This window comes from Chrysochloris asiatica, unplaced genomic scaffold (genome assembly GCF_000296735.1).
Source record: "Chrysochloris asiatica unplaced genomic scaffold, ChrAsi1.0 scaffold00158, whole genome shotgun sequence".
Lineage (NCBI taxonomy): Eukaryota > Metazoa > Chordata > Mammalia > Afrosoricida > Chrysochloridae > Chrysochloris > Chrysochloris asiatica.
Window position 1 is genome coordinate 2,378,122 of NW_006408676.1, and position 21,507 is coordinate 2,399,628.

The 21,507-nt window shown below is 37.9% G+C and overlaps 1 protein-coding gene and 1 pseudogene across 2 annotated transcripts in view; both read left to right on the plus strand.

The window, feature by feature from the left end:
- NTM (neurotrimin) overlaps window positions 1-21,507 on the plus strand; it is a 749,477-nt gene that overhangs the window by 659,873 nt on the left and 68,097 nt on the right. The gene's annotated exons all lie outside the window — the stretch shown is intronic.
- LOC102842539 lies at window positions 18,988-19,484 on the plus strand (annotated as a pseudogene).

Below are 21,507 nucleotides of genomic sequence, written 5' to 3' on the forward strand. Positions count from 1 at the left end.
ACAACAAAATGTGCAAAGATCTGGAGTCAGAAAACCAAAAAGGAAGAACATGCTCAGCATTTCTCAAGCTGGGGGAGCTGAAGAAAAAATTCAAGCCTCGACTTTCATTATTGAAGGATTCTCTGGATAAATTATTGAATGATGCAGAAAGCATCAAAAGAAGATGGAAGGAATAAACAGAGTCACTGTACCAAAAGGAAATGGGCAGTGTTCAACCATTTCAAGAGGTAGTATATGATCAAGAGCCAATGATACTGAAGGAAGAAGTCTAAGGTGCATTGAAGGAATTGGCAAAGAACAAGGCACAAGGAATGATGGAATAAAAATTGAATTATTTCAAGAAAATGAGGCAGCACAGGAGACACTCAACTTTTTAAAAGTGTTGAAGAGCAAAGATATCAGCTTGAGGACCAAGGTGCACCTGACCCAACCCATGGTATTTTCAATAACCTCATATGCATACAAAAGCTGGACAGTGAATATGGTGTTGGAGGAGAATATTGAAAGTGCCACGGGCTGCCAAAAGAACCCACAGATCTGTGTTGGAAGAAGTGGAGCCAGAATACTCCTTGGAGGCCAGGATGGCCAAACTTCGTCTCTCATATTTTGGACATATCATTAGGAGCAACCAGTTGCTGGAGAAGGGTGTCTTGTTTGGTAAGGTGGAGGGTCCGAGAAAAAGAGGAAGACTCCCAGCAAGATGGATTGGCAAAGTGGCAAGCATCATCAATGGACTCAAGCATGGCAACAATTGTGAGGTTGACCCAGGAACAGGCAGTGTTTCGTTCTGTTGTACATAAGGTCGTTATGAATCAGTACTGACTCGATGGCCCCTTATAACAACAACAACAACTCCTACAGTTCCTTTTTCTTAGATCTAGCTTATCTTCCACTTACCTTACTTCACTCTGGGTTTGTCTACTTGTCTACTGTGTCTCCTGAATATTGAGAATTCTGTATAGTTGCCTTTGCATGACTCAAAAAGACCACACTTTGCCAAGTTGGATAAGAAGATACCCAACTCCACATATCTCCTAGTTTGCTGCTTTTTGTTCAGTATATTTTTCCACTGGGTATTTGATCTAGTTCTTTATCCTTTTGTTTGAAGATTAGGGATCAAGATTTATCATCTGTATTTGTTTCACTTGGTCTTTTGGGTCTTTGTCATATAGGGAAGGCATGGAGTATCTATATCTCTATTTTAACTCCCAATTCCTTTTTTCTTTTTTCTTTGCCTCTGAGTTTTTGCACATGCTACTTCATTTGCTGATGTTATTTTTGTCTTTATTTGTCAGGATTGTAGTTTGTATTTAGCCTATTTATTTATTAGTCTAAGATCTAACTCTTAAATTAATATTTCCATCTAAAACATCCTCATATACACACACACATATATATACCCTCCAAAATAACAAACAGGAATTTTGTAGACTTATGGACTTAAAACCCTCATTGATTTATTCCTCTGGATACTTCTAATATAAAAGATCACATTATATCATATGTAATAATTATTTTGTCTGATCTTAATGATTAGTACTCTTAAGTAATATCCTTATCTCATTCTTTAATTAATTCAAATAGTGTTTAGTATGTCCTGTTCTAGGAGTCCTAGTGTGGCACTGTGGGTTAATGCACCAGACTGCAAAGCCGCTTGAACTGCAAGGTCAGCTGTTCAAGCTTACCCGCTGCTCCTTGGGAACCCTATACAACGTCACTATGAGTCGGAACCCACTTGACAACACTTAAAAACAACAACATCTCTTATTCTATGTCAGTCATTGTTGTTGGAACAGAGTACAATAGTGGACAAGACTTGATTCACCGTGTATCTTGAGCATGTATTAGATAACCTAAATATCTGTGTTGAGTTGTTAAGTGTTTGGGTATTGATGAGGACAAATGAGGTTCCATGGATCTTAGCTGGTATCACTAGAGAAATCCTTCTGCCCATGTAGAGGACTTTGTTTGTTCAGTCATAGAATTATCTCCTTCATTCCAAGAGACATGGTGTGGCACTATAGGACAAGCACTTAACTGTTTACCATGAGGAGAGTGATTCAAATTTACCATCTGCTCCTTGGAAACCCTATACAGGATTGCTATGAGTTGTAACAGATTCCACAGCACTTAACAGCAACAACAACATACATGAGATCAAAGTTTGGTTCTTGGCCAATGCACCTTATGCACAGTTCTGTGTTGCTATGATGCAAGTTGCAGCAAAGCCTTCAGAAAGGAAAGCCTGGTGATACACATCTGCTATACATCTGAAAATCAGGCATGAAAACCCCATGATCACTCATAAAGACCCGATTGTAAGTGATCCCTGGGATGGTGAAGGACCTTGGGTGTTTTATTTCCTAGTATATAGGACAGTCATGAGTTAGGGACCAATTCTAGGATCATTAACAACAGCAATAGCAAATCTGTCCATATAGGAGAGAGGTTGTGATTTAAAAGTTTGCATCATGTAAGTAAATAAATTTGAGGTTTGCTACTAAAGCTTCCTTGAATCTATCTTAAAGGCTATTGAAATTCTGAATAAAAATGTAATTCCACAGAAGTTCAGTTTATTCCTAAGGCATATAACATCCATGTTACCTACTTTTTTGGCATTTCAGGCTGCACAGCTGAAGTCTCCCCTGAGTACCACTGGGGAGTTTCCCAGGTCTCATGCTGTCTTAACAGTCTTCTTCCTTTTGTGATTTCTCTTGGGAATGATTTCCACTGGATTCTGATTATATATACCCCACTTTCTATTTAAATTAACAAATATGAGCTTTCCTGTTTCCATAGTCACTCTGCAGGAGACTTATATATGAAGCAAATACCATGTTTTTAGTATTAGCAGCTTTTTAAAAAAATTTAGCCTTTTTTAAAAATGTGAATATATATATATATTTGCCTCCATTGTAGACATTTTTCATGAGCATAGGTCTTAACTTAATTTGATTTCACACATGCTGCTTAACAAGTGTCACAGCAATACAAAATGCTGGGTATTATTCATCTAGCAACTTAAAATTAATAAATGCTATGAAGGAATAATCCTGGATGTGACTAGTGGTTAGTCAGAGCATGGACATGTTTTGAATGGTTGAGTTTTCTGTTAGTCCAATTCATCCACAACACCAATTGTTGTTGCTTGCTTTAAGTGCCATCAAGTCAGTTCCAACTCATAGTAACCCAGTATAGGGTTTATTGGGAGTAGCTGGTGGGTTTGAACTTTGTATTTAGCTGTTCAGTGCTTATCCTCAGTGCCACACCAGGACTCCCACAACACCAATTACTGTGGCAAAATCAAATGCCTGAAGTTTCAGGGTGTACTCTAACAAGAAAGTAACATTACTATTTTAGTAAATGTATAATCACTTTAGGTAAATATTTGTCAATGTCCAGATAAATAAATTCTGTACATCCAAAAACACATCAAAAGTAAACTAGCTGATAGTACATATTTTATACCTAGTCTTCATTTATTGAAGGGAGTGCAGTGGTTCCATGCAATAAGCACTGGACTGAAAACCACAGGTCCTAGGTTTAAGCCCACCAGGCGTTCCATGAGGAAAGATGAGGCTTTCTGCTTCTGCAGAGATTTAAAGCACAGGAACCCTAAACAGATTCACCATGAGTCGGAACTGACTTGACTTTACTTAACAGCAACTCACTTATTGACATTGTTAGGTTCCAAAGATCAGGTTATTATGTGAAAGTTGGCATTATGCAAAAATGGAGGATGACCACAACAAATCACAAAATGGAAGCTAACTACATCATTATTCAGCTGTCAAATTACATTATTACATTCCTATAAACCACTGAGAATGTTGACCTAGCCAAACTGATGCATAACAGTATCTATCAAACTTGATCAGGTGATATGAGATGACCATGAGTCATTCCAATGCCACAAAACCTAATAACAGATGGTTGAGGTCCTTGCTCGCCTAGTATACATTGACTGTAGGAGAATCAAGTTAATTATCAGAATCCTATCTGCTCTCATTAAAAATACAGAACTATGGAAGCCTAGTGCCCAGAAATGGCACTTTGATGCTTGATTTCATAGCACTAAATATGAGGCCCAAAACATGTTGGACAGTCAGTTTTTGCATCACACATAGGCCAAGCATGGACATGTTTTTCTTTTAGGTTTGGAGTAATAGCTAATAACATAATCTAGGAAAGTTCAGGGGTACAACCTTGTGAACTCTCAGAGCTACAAGTAATATCAAAAATTAACCTCACACATAATGAAAAGAACAAGTAAGCTGATAATAATTTCAAGGCTTAAAACATGTTGTGATGGTAATAACATCAATGAAATTCATTTTTATTAATTCTCCTTCTAAAATTTAAACCAATGTACCTTTAATAACACTGTTATTTTTCAATGCCCCAAGTAACTGAATATTGGTATTTCAGGAAGACTACAGGGTCTTTATGTAACTAGTTCCTATTTTACCTAAAAATAAATAATGCTTCCTGTATTTACTTTTACTTATCTAGAATAAGTAGATATTGACATGTGCTAAAGTCAGTATAAAATTTATTACTCTAGTGTATATATTGACCAGCAGGGAGCCTGGCTCAATGTGTATATTGAAGGACAATACATTGTGATATTGACTGGGCTGAGACATCAATATTTGCATTCTTGTAAACAGTTTTTTTTTTTTTTAACTCCATGAAATAATCTTCAGAAATCTTCTTGTCATCAGAGTAGCTGAGCTCAAGCTGTTTGGGAAGTAACTTGTAGCTCTAAGTGAGTGGTAACTTGAAATACCAAAAATTGTTTGGGTTTCCAAGTTTACACAGACACATTTTTTTATGATGATGATTATGAGTCTTAAGATGATAATCCCACCCCTAAATCAAGGGAGGCTGTCAAAAACAATTTCCTGAGCAGAAATATTATCCATGACCAGCTTATATCTTCAAAATATTATATTTTCCAAAGACTATCTGATACCCAGCAGAATAAAATGCCATTAATTCCAAATCAACTAAAATATTTAGACTCACATGGAATGATTTTTTGTGTGTTTTCAGTGCAATGAAAATGATGATTTAAAACAAATTTTTTGTTGTTGTTAAGTAACTTCGAGTCAGTTCCAACTCAGAACAACCTTGTATAGAGTTTTCAAGGAGTGATTGGTAGGTTTGAACCACCAACTTATGGCTAACTGTCCACTGCTTATCCTACAGCACCACACCAAGACACCTTAACATAAATTAGGGCAAAAAAATGATAAATTGAGTATTAAGTCCAACTGATATATAAATCTACACAAATTCTTATGACTACTTATCAACACCTATATGTATACTTTTAGTTTCTTCAGTGCAAATGAGGTGTGTATATATGTATGTATTATGTTGTTGTTAATGTTAAATACCACTTGATTCAGTTCCAACTCATAGTGACCCTGTATAGGATTTCTGAGGAGCAGCTGATAGGTTTGAAGCTCCAACCTTGCGATTAGCAGTCCAGTGCTTAGCCTACATTGACACACCAGGTCTCCATGTATATATTATATATATATATAATATTTATATGATATTGTAGATAACTATGTAGTCATATATTTGTCAAAAGAAGTTAATGCTATGCAATTTAGAAAACTTAAAATGGGAAATTATTATTATATACTCTATAAATTGAATTTCCAGTTTATTCTTAATTTACAATTACTTTAAATTGATAAAATCATAAGCTACTTTACCAGGGAGGAAATTAGTATCAACTCTGACAGAAGCACAAACTCACTTTTAAATAGTGCTGGATTTGATGACTACTTGTATTTGTAAAGATAGGCATCTTTATCTGTTATCAGGGAGCTTAGAAAGATGAGCAAAAGGTATTGTGTATTAATACCTGATTGTGGATTTGGATTGAAATTTTTGCATTAATTTTTTTATCATGTTTATATTTTGAGAGGGATAATAAAAATAATAAAGAGAGAACATACAAGCTCTGTAGCTTCTTGAATATCTTCTGTTAAGTATTTTATACAGCACCTTATTCTGAATTAGTCACATGAATTGATAGTGGAATGAGTTAAAAGTTTGGAAGGGGAGGCTGATATGGGCAAAATTAACATGTGATTCTCATGTACAAGAATTATCACTTGTCTGTCAGTTTGTTGTGGCGTGGTCGCTTGCATGTTGCTGTGATGCTGGAAGCATAGTGCCAGATGAGCCCCTCAGGTTAGAAGGTACTCAGAAAACAACTTAAGGAGAGGTGCCTTTTGAAAATATAATTGACCATAATGATGTGAATGGAATAAATCTGTCAAGATATACATTTGTTGATGGGGCATAACTCAAATGAGGAGAAACACCTGGAATGTACAAAGTATGAATATAGAGAAAATATCAAAATGAAATGGAACACCTGAAGATCGACATACTAGGCATTAGTAAGCTGAAATGGACTGGTATTGGCAAGTCTTGAATCAGAAACTCATATGGTTTATTATGCTGGGAATGACAAATTCAAGAGGAATGACATTGCCTTCATCATCAGAAAGATCATTTCAAGATTTAACTTGAAGTACAATGCTGTCAGTGACAGGATAATATCCATATTCCTACAAGGAAGACCAGTAAATACCACTATTATTTAAATGTATGCACCAACCATTAAAGCAAACAATGAAATTGAAAAATTCTACAACTTCTCCAAGGAGCACTTGTAGCATAGTGAACTGTGAGCTGAGCTGCTAACCGAAAGGTTGGTTATTCCAATCTACAAGTCACTCCTTGGAAAAAAGATGAGACTTTCTGCTCCTGTAAAGATTTACAGCCTCAGAAACCCTATAAGGGTCACAATGAGTTGGAACCAGCTTGGTGGCACACAACCACCACCTCTACCACCAAATTTTACAGTCTGAAACTCATCAAACATGTAATCAAGATGCATTGGTAATTATTAGAGATGGAATATGAAGGTTGGGAACAAAGAGGAAAGATCAGGAGCTGGAAAATATGGCCTTGGTGATAGAAATGATGCTGGGGATCATATAATAGTATTTTACAAGACCAATGACTTATTCATTGCAAATACTCCTTTTAAACAATATAGAAGATGACTACACACCTGGACCTCACCAGATGACATATGCAGGAATCAAACTGACTACATCTCCTCAGCCAAAACAAGGACAAGGGCAGACTGTGAAAGAGACTACCAATTGCTCTTATGCAAGCTCAGTCTGAACCTGAAGAAAATGAACAGAAGTTTGTGAGAGTCAAAATATAACTTTAAATATATTCCACCAGAATTTAGAGACCATCTCAAGAACATATTTGTTGTATTAGACACTACTGAACAAAGACCAAACGAATTGTGGAATGATATCAAGAACATATTGCAGAAAGAAAGCAAAACGTCATTTATAAGACAGAAAAGACCGAGGTGTATATCAGAAGTGACTATGCTTTTGAGAATAAAGTAGGTAAAGTGCATGGAAGAAATGAGGAGGTGAAAGAGCGGAACAGAAACTTTCAAAGCAGAGCTCCAGAAGACAGTCAAATATTATAATGAAATGTATAAAAACCTGGAGGTAGAGAATCAAAAGGAAGAACATGCTCAACATTTCTCAAGCTGAAAGAACTGAAGAAAAAATTCAAACCTCAACTTGAAATATTGAAGGACTCTATGTGCAAAATATTGAATGATGTAGTAAGCATCAAAACAAGATGGGAGGAATGCAGAATAGACAGAACTACTGTAAAAAAAAAAAAAAAAAAAGTTGATATTCAACCATTTCAAGAAGTAGCATATGATTAAAACCTGATAGCACTAAAGGAAGAGATCCAAGCTGCCTTGAAGGCATTGGCAAAACTCAAGGCTCAAGGAATTAGCTGAATACAAATTAAAATATTTCAACAAATGGATGCAGTCCTGGAGGCACTTACTCATTTATGCCAAGAAATTTGGAAGACAGCTACATGATCAACCAATTTGAAAACATCCATATCTGTGTCCTTTTCAAAGAGACAATGTGACCCAATGGAATACATAAATCCTAGAACAATATCATTAATATTCCACACAAGTAAAATTTTGCTGAAGATAATTTAAATATGGTTGCAAAAGGACATTGAGCACTTACAGAAATTCAACCCAGATTCAGAAGAAGATGTGAAACGAGGGATATCATTGCTGATGGCAGACAGACCTTGGCTAAAAGTAGAGAATACTAGAAAGTTGTTTACTTGTGCTTATTGACTATGCAAAGACTTTTGGCTGTGAGGACCATGACAAATTATGAATCATATAGATTGTCTAGAAGAATCCATTATGCCTACGCGGAGTCCTGGTGTGATGTCACGAGTTAATGCACTGGCCTTCAAGGTCAGTTTGAACCACAAGGTCAAGGGTTCAAGCTCACCAGCGGCTCATCTGAAACCCTATACAGGGTTGCTGACTCTATGGCACTGAACAATAATGATGAAGAACCTGTTCATAGTCCAAGAGACAGTTACAATAAAAGAACAAGAGGGTCCCCTCTAAGACTGAAACTCAAAGGGAACACAGGAGCTTGCTGGTGACCACATTGGTCTACTGCTGAATGGAAGAGGGGGTAAGGCAGCAATGAAGAAATGGGCTGAGTTGAACCACATTCAATAGACTCCTCTCAACCTGGAGATGAGAGAGAGAGAGGAAGGGCTGGCTGATCCAAAGTATGGTGAGACCTGGGGACACCTGAGCTCATGGACAAGGACATAGCCACAGAGGGCTAGAGCTGAGAGTGAAGCATCCAGCTAATATGAAGTGAGGGGAGATGCACAAGAATACCCAAAGTTGCAGATAATACTCATTTGACCTAGCCTGGATGACTTGAAAACCAGAACTTGACTAGAGGAAGAAAAAAAAAAAAGATAATGAAAACTAGGGTAAACTGCTACAATTTGATGAACTTGACCTACACTCATGGAGGTAGTAGCTCTAAATACCAACAGAGATGGAAGGAGTCTTAATATCAAGTATCAAGGCTATCCTCTCTGTACACAGGGTAGGCAGGAATGGGCAATTAGACACTGGCTACCTAAAATGATGGGGCGATAAAGGCATGAAGTGACTGGCTTACAAGGTTTCAAGAGGGAGTTTAGTTTGAGTGTGTGGGAGAAGATAGAGTCCCCACTAAATTGTTTTCATCTTGTCTAGATGGGTCTGGTAAAAAGAGATGGGGATAAGATTCTTATAATTCAATATAGAGTAATTGTTATCATGACTAATTGTGATTGTCACAATTGTAAAGCAAGAAGTTTTGTAGCAAAAACAGGGCAGTAGTTAATCTTACAGTCCATAAGCAGAGGACCCTAGGACCATCAAGAGAGAAGAGCACAAGCGGAAAATGAGACCTTATCCAGAGAAGCATCAACACCAAAGATGGAGGCAGAGATAGGGACATGGAGAGGAGCAGCTGAGGACTCTAGATTCATGAGAAGGGAAGGACTGAGAGGTAGCAGCCAGGAGGCAGACTTGCAGAATGTGCCCTTTGGTGGTGTAAATTATTATACATGCCTGAGTGTTTAAAAAAGAAAAAAAGAACTAAAATGAATAGAGAGAAATACTGTAAACTGATGATAACATGGAGGGATTATAATCATTGTAATGACACAAAGTATATGATTGTTGAATGTAAAACTGATGATCTGCCCTGTTAACCTGTGAATGTTCACTCACTTCACAATACAAACGTAAAAAAACAAACAAAAAAAACAAGTGGATACAGAATGGTTTAAAATGAGGAAAGTTGTGTGCCAGGGTTATATCCTTTCACCACACTTATTCAGTCTATATGCTATGCAAATAATTCAAGAAGCTGTATTATATGAAGAAAAAAATTGACATCAGGATTGAAGGAAAACTCATTAACAACCTTTGATATGCAGATGTTACAACCTTGCTTACTGAAAGAGGAAAGGACTTGAAATACTTACTAATGAAGATCAAAGACTGTATGTACTCTTCAGTAAGGATTGCACCTCATTGAAAAGAAAACAAATATCATCACAACTGGACCAATAAATAGCATATGGAGCAAAGATTGAAGTTGTCAGAGACTTCATTATGCTTGGATTCACATCAATACTCATGAAAGCAGCAATCAAGAAATAAAAAGATATATTATGAAATTCTGTTGCACAAGATCTCTTTAAAGTTTTCAAGAGCAAAGATGTCAGTTTGAGGACAGGTGTGCCTGAGCCAAGCGATGGCATTTTCAGTTGCCTCATATGCATGTGAAAGTTGAACAATGAACAAGAAAGACTGTAGAAAAATTGTTGCATTCATATTGTGGTGTTGGAGAATAATATTAAAATGACCATGGACTGCTGGAAAAACAAATCTATGTTGGAAGAAATACATCCAGAATGCTCTTTTAGAAACAAGGATGGCAAAATTTTGTTTCTCATACTTTAGACATGTTATTATGAGGGACCAGCCCCTGAAGAAAGACATCGTATTTTATAAAGTGGAAGGTCAGAAAATAAATGAAGAACCCAGGGAGACAGATTGATGCAGTGTAGGCAGCAGTGAGCTCCAAATTAACAACAACTGGGAAGTTGGTGCAGTACTGAGATTTTCATTCTATTGTGCAGTGTCCCTATGAGTTAGAAATAACTTCATGGCACCTAACAACACATATGAGTAGGAGGTTCTGATGGAGTATGGATTCTAACTTCCAGTCATGTGCCTACAAATGAGACACTCTGCTCCTACCCGAACCCTAATGGCAAGTCCTTTTTCTGTAATCTCCACTAGAGGTTCCAGTTCCATCTGCTTCCCATCTTTCTTTCTTCCATTCAGGCTCCTCTGTCTTCCTTTCTCCTTCCCTTTAGGAATTTTACCCAGTGTAGTAAAGAAAATCTCACTGGCTCATGACCAGATGACCAGCCACATCACTTCCAGAAGACTGTCCTATGGCCCCAGCCTGTTTTTCAGCAACAGAGGGGGTGACCCTCAACTTGCTGCAAGGATTAAATTATATAAAGTGGAGGAAGTATTTAGCATATAGTGTGGTGCTGTGGGCTAATGCATCAGACTGCAAAGTTGTTTGAACTGCAAGGTTGGTGGTTCAAGCTCACCAGCTGCACCTTGGAAACACTATACAAGGTCACTATGGGTCAGAATAGACTCGACAGCACTTAACAACAACAACAACAACAAACCCTCAACAAAAGTGAATTTTCTCCTTTTTTTAGCTTTCTCATTGTCTTGAGCAAGAGCAGACTGAAACAGAGGCAGTCCCTTCCCATCCTGCTCATGGTTTGTATACCTGTCCTTACTCTGACTGCAGTGGTCCTGGGAAAGAAGGACAGGAACCTAGGTGACCAGCAGGATGTCAGTACTTGCCTCTAGGACACTGTGCCTCAAATGCCCATCGAGCTAAGAGGCAGGATGCATAACGGACTTAGGCATATTTGTGCCTTTTTTGTTTTGTTTTGTTTTGTTTTGCCTTAGTTTAAAGTACAGCTTAAAGATAATTGAGGAGCTTGTTTCCCTGGGGAAATTTTGCGAAGGGGGAGGAAACTTAGGTGTTGCTCTGACAGAATAGTACAAAGGAACAGGAAAAGGAGCTGGGAAGAGTAGGTGGTTTCCTCCCTAACCTCTCCAACTCTTGCCTCATCGCTTGCCTCTTATGTAGACCCACATTCTCACAAGAGGTGCTTCTGGCCCACCTGCCCTTCAGAGGACTGTACTGTAACCTACCCTTCTTTGGTTTAATATTGGCACTAATTGGGTACCACTATGCATGGCCCTTTCCTCTCACTGAACGCCCTTAACCCTGTTATTAAAAGAATGTATGAAGCCACTGTTCTGGTCATTTACATTTTTGAGGACCTTCCTGTGCCATTCATTTTATTGCCATACACATCTTGAAGAAAAATGAACTTAAGGCTACTCTGGTCTGAGTAGCTCTTCATTTCTTAGTGTCCTCCTTCTTTCTTGATATCTCTGCTACCATTTTCTCACCTTGACCCCTACTCACCCTACTCTGTACTTGTTTCACTTCACTGCTGTACAGCATCTTCCAATTGTAGCCATATGATGGGCCTGGGCTTGCTGTGTGATGTGACACCATCTACTAGCAGTTCATCTGAGATCACATTTGCCAAACAAGTTTAGCTCTATGTCCAAAGGCCACACTGAAAAGAATGTATTCTTTATATCACTCTTCCTTGCTAAAAGAAGAAACGAATCTGCCCTGTTTTACCTTCTAGCCCTGTTTGCTGCCAGTCCCCCAAACTGTCTGCCTCTATCCCAGCCTTGACAGATGAGTCTTGCTTTACTAGGGTCTTTGCAATTCAAGGCACAGACTATCCTCTTGTAGATGGCAATCTTGTTAATGTAACTACTCTAGCTTATCCTGCCTGCATTGAAAGACAAGTGGAGCTGAGCTCAAGACAGGCTTTATAGCAGGCAGAGTAGGTAGACACCTGCCAACTAAGATTTTCAGGCTGCACAAGGAACCATCACCCCAAATATTGACCTTAGAGGCTGAGCTGCCGACTAACCATCTTTCATTAGCACTTTGGTATATTTAGTTTGTTTCTATGATTGATGTGATTTAATAGCTTCTAACACCTACACATTATTTTTCCATTCAGAGAATGCTTATACATACTTACGGTATTTAAGTTTTTCTACAAAATATATAATGTTGCTGGTGTTGTTGTTAAGTGTCATTGAGTGGGTTCTGACCCATAGCGACTCTATAAAGGGTTTCTGAGGAGCAAATGGTGAGCTGAACTACCGACTTTGTGCTTCAAACCAACTTTGCAGTCCAGTACATTAACCCATACTGCCACATTTTAAAGAGAACACAATTTAAGTAACTTGATCAAGACAATGCAGTGACAAATTAAAACTTAACTATCCAGGACACTGACACCACATCACAGCAAGTTGTCACTCTGCACTCCATCTCAAGAGAACCATGTTTCTGGTCCTTTCTTAGAACAACGTTTTGTTCAAAGGATTAGAAGAAAATGAAGGAAGGAGATTTGAAAGTGACACGTAAATGCCATGAAATTAAGAGCCAGAGAGAAAACAACAAACATGCACATACTCCACACACACTTGCCACCACCACTGCAACTACCAAAGGAACAGTTTTGGCCTACATAGGTTTACCTATAACACTTGTCTATCAATTTGTTGTGCTGTGATGGATTCCATGCTACTGTGATGCTGGAAGTAATGACACTGGGATTTTAAACACCAGCAGGCTCACTCATGGTGGACAGGTTCCAGCTGAACTTCCTGACTCAGACAGGCTAGAAAGAAGGGGAGGCAGACCACTTGTGCATGGTTAACAAGTAAATATATTATGAACAGCAGCAGCACATTGTCAGATATAGTGTCGGGAGATGAGCCTTTCAGGTTTGAAGGCACTCAAACTATGACTGGGAAAAGCCATCTCCACAAAGAAGATTTGAACCTTAATGATGTGAAAGGAGCAAGGCTTTCATAATCTTAGTTTGCTGATGGGCTGTAACTCGAAAAGAAAGAGCTGGAAATATTCATTAATAATCTGAACAAGGAATGTACAAGATATGAATGTGGGAAAGTTAGAAGCTGTCAAAAAATGAAATGGAAAGCATAAAGATTGATCTCATAGGCTTTGTTTTTTGTTGTTGTTAAGTGCTGTCGAGTCAGTTCCAACTCATAGCGACCCTGAATAGGGTTTCCAAAGAGTGGCTGGTGAGCCTTAACCGCTGACCTTGATCATAGGCATTAGTGAGTTAAAATAGACTGGTATAGGCCATTTTGAATAGGGTAATCATATCGTTTAGTATGCCATGAATGAAATGGAAGAGAAATTGCCTCATATTAATTGCCAAAAAGGGCATTTCAAGATCTATCTTGAAATTCAATGCTGTCAGTGATACAATGAAATCCATGTGCCTACAAGGAAGACCAGTTAATATGCACCAACCACTAAAGCCAGATGACAGAATTGAGCAAGTCTAGTGTGGTGCTATGGGTTAATGCAATGGGCTGCAAAGTTGCTTTAAACTGCAAAGTCGGTGGTTTAAGCTCACAAGCTGCTCCTTGGAAACCCTATACAGGATTGCTATGGGTCAGAACTGACTCAATGGCACTTTAAAAAAAAATGCCAACTTCTTCAGTCTTAAATCAATCCAATATGCAATTAAGATACACTGATAATTACTTGTGATTGGAATGCAAAAGTTGCAAAAAACGGAATAATCATTAGTTGGTGATAGAAACAATGCTGGAGTTTACATGATAGCATTCTTCAAGACTAATGACTTATGCATTACAAATACCATTTTTTCACCAATATAAATGGTGAAAAGGAGCTGTGGTCAGATAGTGGTTATGAATCAGGTTGCTAACCTCAGAGTCAGCAGTTCAAAACTACCAGCTGTTCTGTGGGAAAAAGATGAGGCTTTCTGCTCCCATAAAGATTTACAGCCTCGGAAACCCTGTCCAGGGTCGCTTTGATTTGGAACCAACTCCACAGCATATACCCACCACCACCATACACATGAACTTCACCAGGTAGAAAACACAGTAATCACATTGACTATATATATTTGGAAAGAAATGATGCAGAAGCTCAATATCATCAGTTAAAACAAGGTCAGGTGCCGAGTGTGGAACAATCAATTGCTGATATGCAAGTTCAGGCTAAAGTTGAAGAAAATTAAAACAATCCCGTAAGAGTCAAAATATGACCTGGAATATATCCCACCTGAATATAGAGATCATCTCAAGAACAGATTTGGTGCATTAGACACTAGCAATTATAGACCAGTAAAGTTGTGGAATGATATCAAGAACGTTATACATAAAGAAAGGAATTTGTCATCAAAAAGACGGCAAAGAAAGAAAAGACCAAGGTGGATGTCAGAAGAAACTGAAACTTTTTCTTGAGTACAGAGAAGTGAAAAGAATAGAAATAAATGAGGAAGTAAAAGAGCTGAACAAAATTTCAAAGTATAACTAGAGAAGACAAACTTAAAGTATTACACGAAATGTGAAATGACCTGGAATTTAAAAAGTCAAAGGAGAAGAAGACACTCAGCATTTCTAGAGCTTAAAGAACTAAAGAAAAAATTAAAACTTGGGTTGAAATATTGAAGGATTTCATGGGCAAAATATTGAATAATGCAGAAATCATCTAAAGAAAACAGGAGTACCACAGACTATATAAAAAATAATTGGTTGATGTTCAACTATTTCAAGTTGTTGTTGTTATGTGCCGTCAAGTTGATTCTGACCCATAATGACCCTGTATAGGGTTTCCAAGGAGCAGCTGATGAGCTTGCAATTCAAATGGCTTTACAGTCTGGTGTATTAACCATTTCAAGAGGTAGCATATAATTAAGAACCAGTAATATTGAAGTAAGAAGTACTAGCTTCACTGAAGGAACTGACCAAAAACAAGGCTCTGGGAATACAAATTGATGCAGCATTGGAGTTGCTCACTTGTCTATGACAAGAAACTTGGCCTAGACAACTACCAGGCCAAAAAATTGGAAAAGATCCTTATTTGTGTCCATTCCAAAGAGTGAGGAAAGCACTGAACAACATCATTAATGCCGCATGCAATCAAAATTTTGTTGCAGATAATTCAGTAACAGTTGCAGCAGTACATTCAGAGACAGCTGCCATGAATTCAAGTCAGATTCAGACAAGGACATTGTCTTAGGCTGGGTTCTCTAGAGAAGCAAAACCAGTGAACTATGTATTAATATATATATGAAGAGAAGTTTATTATCTTACACTTGTAAAGTCCCATGTCCCCAGCAGAAGAGAGAGTGAAAGTTCCTCCTGTGTGTCCATTCTATTGAGAGTAGGCCATACCCCAAAAGAAGCATCCCTTCAATTGACTGACTGCTGATAGCTACTCATCATAGAGCTAACTATATCTCTAATAAGTCTCATCACCATGGAAACAAGGACATCCCAACTGCTAAACTCTAGAAATCCTGGCCTAGTTGAGTTGACACAGAAATTTAACCGTAACAGCTGTGGAATGAGACTATCAATGCTTATATCAGATGGATCTTGCCTGGAAGCAGAGAATACCAGAAAGATGTTTACTTGTATTAGTTGACTATGCAAAGACATTCTACTCTGTGGACTATAACAAACTATGGATAATGAAGAATGGCTATTCCAGAACACTTAATTATGCTCTTGAGGAACATGTACATAGACCAAGAGACAGTCTTTTGAACAGAAAAAGGGAAAGGTATGTGTTTGGGTTGTATCATTTCACTTATTAAATTTGTGTCCAAAACAAATAATTTGAGAAATTGGAATAAATGAAGAAGAATATAATAACATCAGTATTGGAGGAAGACTCATTAACAACCTGCAATATGCGTATGGTACAACCTGGCTTGCAAGAAATGAAGAACACTTAAAATACTTGTGAAGATCAAATAATTTATGGATTGAACTTCATTCATTGTAAAGAAAACAAAGATCCTCACAGTTGAATCTATATATAATATCATGATAAATGTGGAAAGGACTGAAATTGTCAAAGACATCATTTTGCTTGGATCCACAATCTCTGCTAAAGGAAGCATCAGTCAAAACTAAATGACTTTTTGCATTAGACAGATCTGCTAAAAAAGACCTTTTAAAGTATCCAAGAGCAAGGATGTCATTTTGAGGAATAAGGTGCATTTGACCCAATCCATGACATTTCCAATTGCCTCATGTGTGTTTGAAACTTGGACCGTGAATTAAAGAAGATAGGAGAAGAATCTTTGCATTTGAATTATAGTGTTGGCATAGAATAGTAAAAGTACCATAGACTGCCAGACAAACAAATCTCTCTTGGAAAAATATAACCAGAATATTCCTTAGAAATAACGATGGTGACACTTTCTCTCCTATCCTTTGGATATATATGTCATTATGACGTATCAATCCCCAGAGAAGTACATCATGCTTGGTAAAGTGGAGGATCAGTGAAAAAGAGCAGGACTCTCAAAGAGATGGACTAACACATTGACAACAACAATGGCTCAAATATAGCAATAATCATGAAGATGGAGCAGGACATGGCAGTGTTTTGTTCTACTGTGCATAGGATTGTTATAAGTTGAAACAGACTTGGCAGCACCTAACAGCAACAACATGTTTGTTGTTGAACAGAGAGCTGTTCTGGCCCTTGTTACTGCTATAACTTTACACACCTCAGTACAAGTTCTAAATAGCCACTATGTTCAATAATTCTTAAACTATCCCTAGGGAATATTTGATTATGTGTGAGGGAATGTTTGCTTTTCATAATAACTCAAGGATTCTATTAGCATCCAGTGGAAGAGCACTAGGAATTCTGAACTTCTTTCCCTGTGTAGGGCAGTCCCACACAATGATAAATCCTGCTGACTGCAGCACCTATACTCAGTCAATATGGGATCCCTATATTTGCTCCCTAGTGGAGTAAATCCAGTGAAGGATAGATAGATTAGATAGATAGATAGATAGATAGATAGATAGATAGATAGATAGATAGATAGATAGATTAGATAGAGAGTTTGAGACATTTGCTTCAAGAAGTGGCTTACACAATTGTGAAGAAATGGAAATGTGGAAATTGGCATACACAAATATGTAAGGCAAACAATAGCCTGATTATCTTTGCTGGCTCATGGGGTTGCCAAGATTGGTGAATTCAAAATCTGCAAGTCAAATGGCAGGCCAGAGACTTCTGCAGGCTTATTCCCAAGTTCAAACAACAAGAGCGTAGGGTCAAGAAAGAGAAAGAGTTTTGCCAAAACAAACCACACTCCAATGGAAACCCCATTTCAAATGGAAAAGTTTCTCTCATCAGATCACGAAATGGAAGAAAAAGTATTGGCCAAACCACTGAGAATCACAGCCTAGTTAAGTTGACACATAACATTAACCATCACAGTACTCTTCATTCCTTTCCCTGATACATGAAGAAGATACTTTATTCATTCTATTCCTATTTTTAATTCCTCCATCTTTCTGTTGTTGTTAAGTGTCATTGAGTTGGTTCCACTCATAGTGACCCTATATAGCATTTCCAAGAAGCATCTGTTGGGTTTGAACTGCCAACCTGTTGTTCCTTGTTCAATGCTAATCCTACAGCACCACACCAGGAATCCAATTCCTCCTCAGTGCATACTTATTATTATTCCATTTTATAGCCCTGTGGGAACCTCTCAAGCAGTTGGTAACAGAGAACATGCTCTCTGATGTTTGTATGTCATCCTTTCTTGTCATCTATTTATGTGTATAGCTAGTTTGCAAGTCCTTTAGGCAAGACCAGTTTCAATTCTGCCTGGTGCAGAGCTGAGTGCTTTCCTCAGGTACAGATAATGTTGAAATAATGATGGTCATAATTAGAATCATGATTTTGATTAGTGGCATACACCATAATCTCCAGTTGCTTTGTTTACACAATATATAGAAAGAGTAACAGAGAAGACATTGAGCTTGGGATTCATATGTTCTATTTGAGTACATTTTCTACCACTAATCTGAGAAGAGCCTCTTTTATCCTGCACTGGGACTGCATGTCAGGCTGGATGTGCATATGACTAAGTAGAGGGACATGGAACTGTGTGTATGTCAAGTTATTTGAGATTGAAGTTATGTGAATACCTGATGAGAAAATCTGATTTATTAGGTAAAACAAAACAACAAACCCTAAAAAGATAGGGGAAGGATCTAGAGCTCTCTCTTAGAGAGTATGATTTTAGGAATAAAATTCAAATTAATCAAATGTCCTTAATGTACAAAATGTCTTAAATGTCTCCCAGTGTAGAAAATCTGGGGAAAAAATTATTTTAAACTGAACAAAAATGACACATAAAAGTATTCTGCTTACTAAAGAAGGGGAAAATATGCTAACCTAGATGCATGTGTGGGCATGTTTGTGTCTCTATGTAAGGGATGTTTATGAGCTTAAACTATTGTTACTAGGTCCATAGAGCCCATCAGCTATGGCCTCCATCTTTAGGAAGGCTAGTGTGGCATCAACTTCAAGCTGGCAAAAGAGGATGAGCTCTAAGCCTGAGATCAATGATGAGCAGAAGCAGGATATCCACGAAGCTTTTGATCTCTTTGATGCAGGTGAGAGTGACAGCATTGATGTCAAAGAGCCTAAGGTGGCTCTCCCGGCCCCTGGGCTTTGAGCCCAGGAAAGAAGAGATCAAGAAAATGATCACCGAAGTTGATAAGGAAGGTACAGGAAACATGAACTTCAATGATTTTTTGACTATGATGACTAAGAAGATTTCTGAAAGCTTTCAACCACTTTGATGACAATAACACTGGCAAGATCTCTTTAAAAAATCTGAAATGCATGGCCAAGGAATTGGGTGAGAACCTAGCTGAAGAGGAACTGCAGGATATGATTGTTAAGGCAGATTGAGACCGTGAAGGTGAAGTCAGTGAGCAAGGCTTCCTGCGGATTATGAAAAAGACAATCCATTACTAAAACAGCTCCTGCTCTGCTTGCAAGCACGGTAACTCCATTCAGTGCCTACCATCTTGTGGGACCTTTTGAATAGAAAACCCCCCAAAGCTATAGAACCAACCTTGATTCACTTTTCTCCCTTTGACAGTGGTCTATGATATTGAAGTCTTGTCAAGTGACCCACTGATAGTTTGTGTCCCCCCAAACAGAACTAGAGCCCTTAAGAACAGAGAAGATAGAAAAGAGGCACCCAAGGCTGCTGCCCACCTGTCTTCCGGTCTTGCCTGGTTTCCCTCTTCTCATGCATTTCCACATACCTCTCAACCCAGCTCAGTAGATAAGCACATGTTACCCACCCCCAACGCCACAAGCATCAGACCCTACTCTGAGGGTCCTGGTTTTTAGTTCACACCAGACTGTCATCCTCTCTTTTATAAAATTTGGTGACCTTGCTCATTGGAGGTGTGTTCAGTGCTGTATGTTTTATCTTTAAAATACAAACTTTCTTATTTGGGAAAAAGAAAGAGTTGAGACCCTGTGAATTGTGCTGTTAGAGCATGTGGGTGTATGTGTATAAAAGGATAAACAGTGAGTTAGGGATATGTTTGGTATATATGTGTCTATTTTGAAGAATATTTGAACAATTGAAGTTATTTACTCAATCAGCACATGGTTGAAGGGGAAAATGTATATCATCCCTGAAAGCAAGATGATTGAAATGATATTCCTTATTAAATATAATCCACTCTCTTGCAAACCAAAAAAAACATTTAGCAGTGTGATTTACACAGAATCTTGAGTCATTGTTTCTTGAGTCAGTGTAAAGGGAAACATTCTGCACAGGACACACAGTACAGAGTGGAGATTAGAATTCTTAGTGGGATCTAGGCCAAGAACCATGGAGGCCAAGTATATAAGCTTCCCAAGAATCCACAAAACGTTGAAAAGAATATAGACTTCTTCACCATACACATGATCCAGTCTTACTTAAAGTTCAAGTAAACATTAAGAAGCTATAAAAAATTAGGGACATCCAAGTTTCTGACCTATTAAATAAATGTATTTGTTATTTGTGGTGTACTATACGCTGTGTGTTAAGGAGCTCTGGTAGCGTAGTGGTTACGAATCGGGCTGCGAACCTTAAGGTCAGCGGTTGGAAACTACCAGCCGCTCCGCGGGAGAAAGATGAGGCTTTCTACTCCCGTAAAGATTTACACCCTCGGAAACCCTGTACAGGGTCGCTATGGGTCGGAACCGACTTGACGGCACTTAACAACAACAACATACGCTGTGTTACACACTGAAAGTTGAAAGAGCTTACTTTTGTTCTCACTAGAGTGCAGTCATCTTGAAGTCAGAGATTGTTGTCTTATTTTATGTACTACTGTGTCTCAAATACCTAAAAATAATGCCAGGAACATCATAGATACTCAATAAATACTTGTTGAGTTAATAGAAGATGAATAAGACAGGATTCTTGTACTTGATGTATTCATACATAAGCATCATAATTATACTAGTAATTATGAACAGGGTGTTGAAGGAGAATAAAGATTGATGCACCAACTCTGCTAGAGGAGAGATAATAAGGAGAGTTGAGAAATGATAATTAATCATTGTCAGATGAGTAGTACTTTACTTGGCATGGGTTGGATTTTTGGACCCATTACAGAAGAAAGAATGCTCATGTACAAAGAAACACAAACATGAAATGAACTGGCAAGAAGTTCAATATGATTGGAGGAAGGGTAATGCTATATACAAAGGGATATGTGGGGTGGGAGAAGTTCATTTCAGTTACAGGCAATAAAAATGTGAATTGCCTATGTGATTGATCCTTAATTTTTAAATTTACTTATTTAAAAATATTTCTATGGGTTTAAACACATTAATAGATTTCTGTAACCACAACTGCTGGAACTGAACAGAAGACAAAACTAATTTATCAGCCCTCCCAAATTTTTGTGCTGCTCCTAACCTCTATTTTTCAGATTAGATGATTTATATGGATCTAAAATCAAGGCAAATCTGCTACACAAGACCT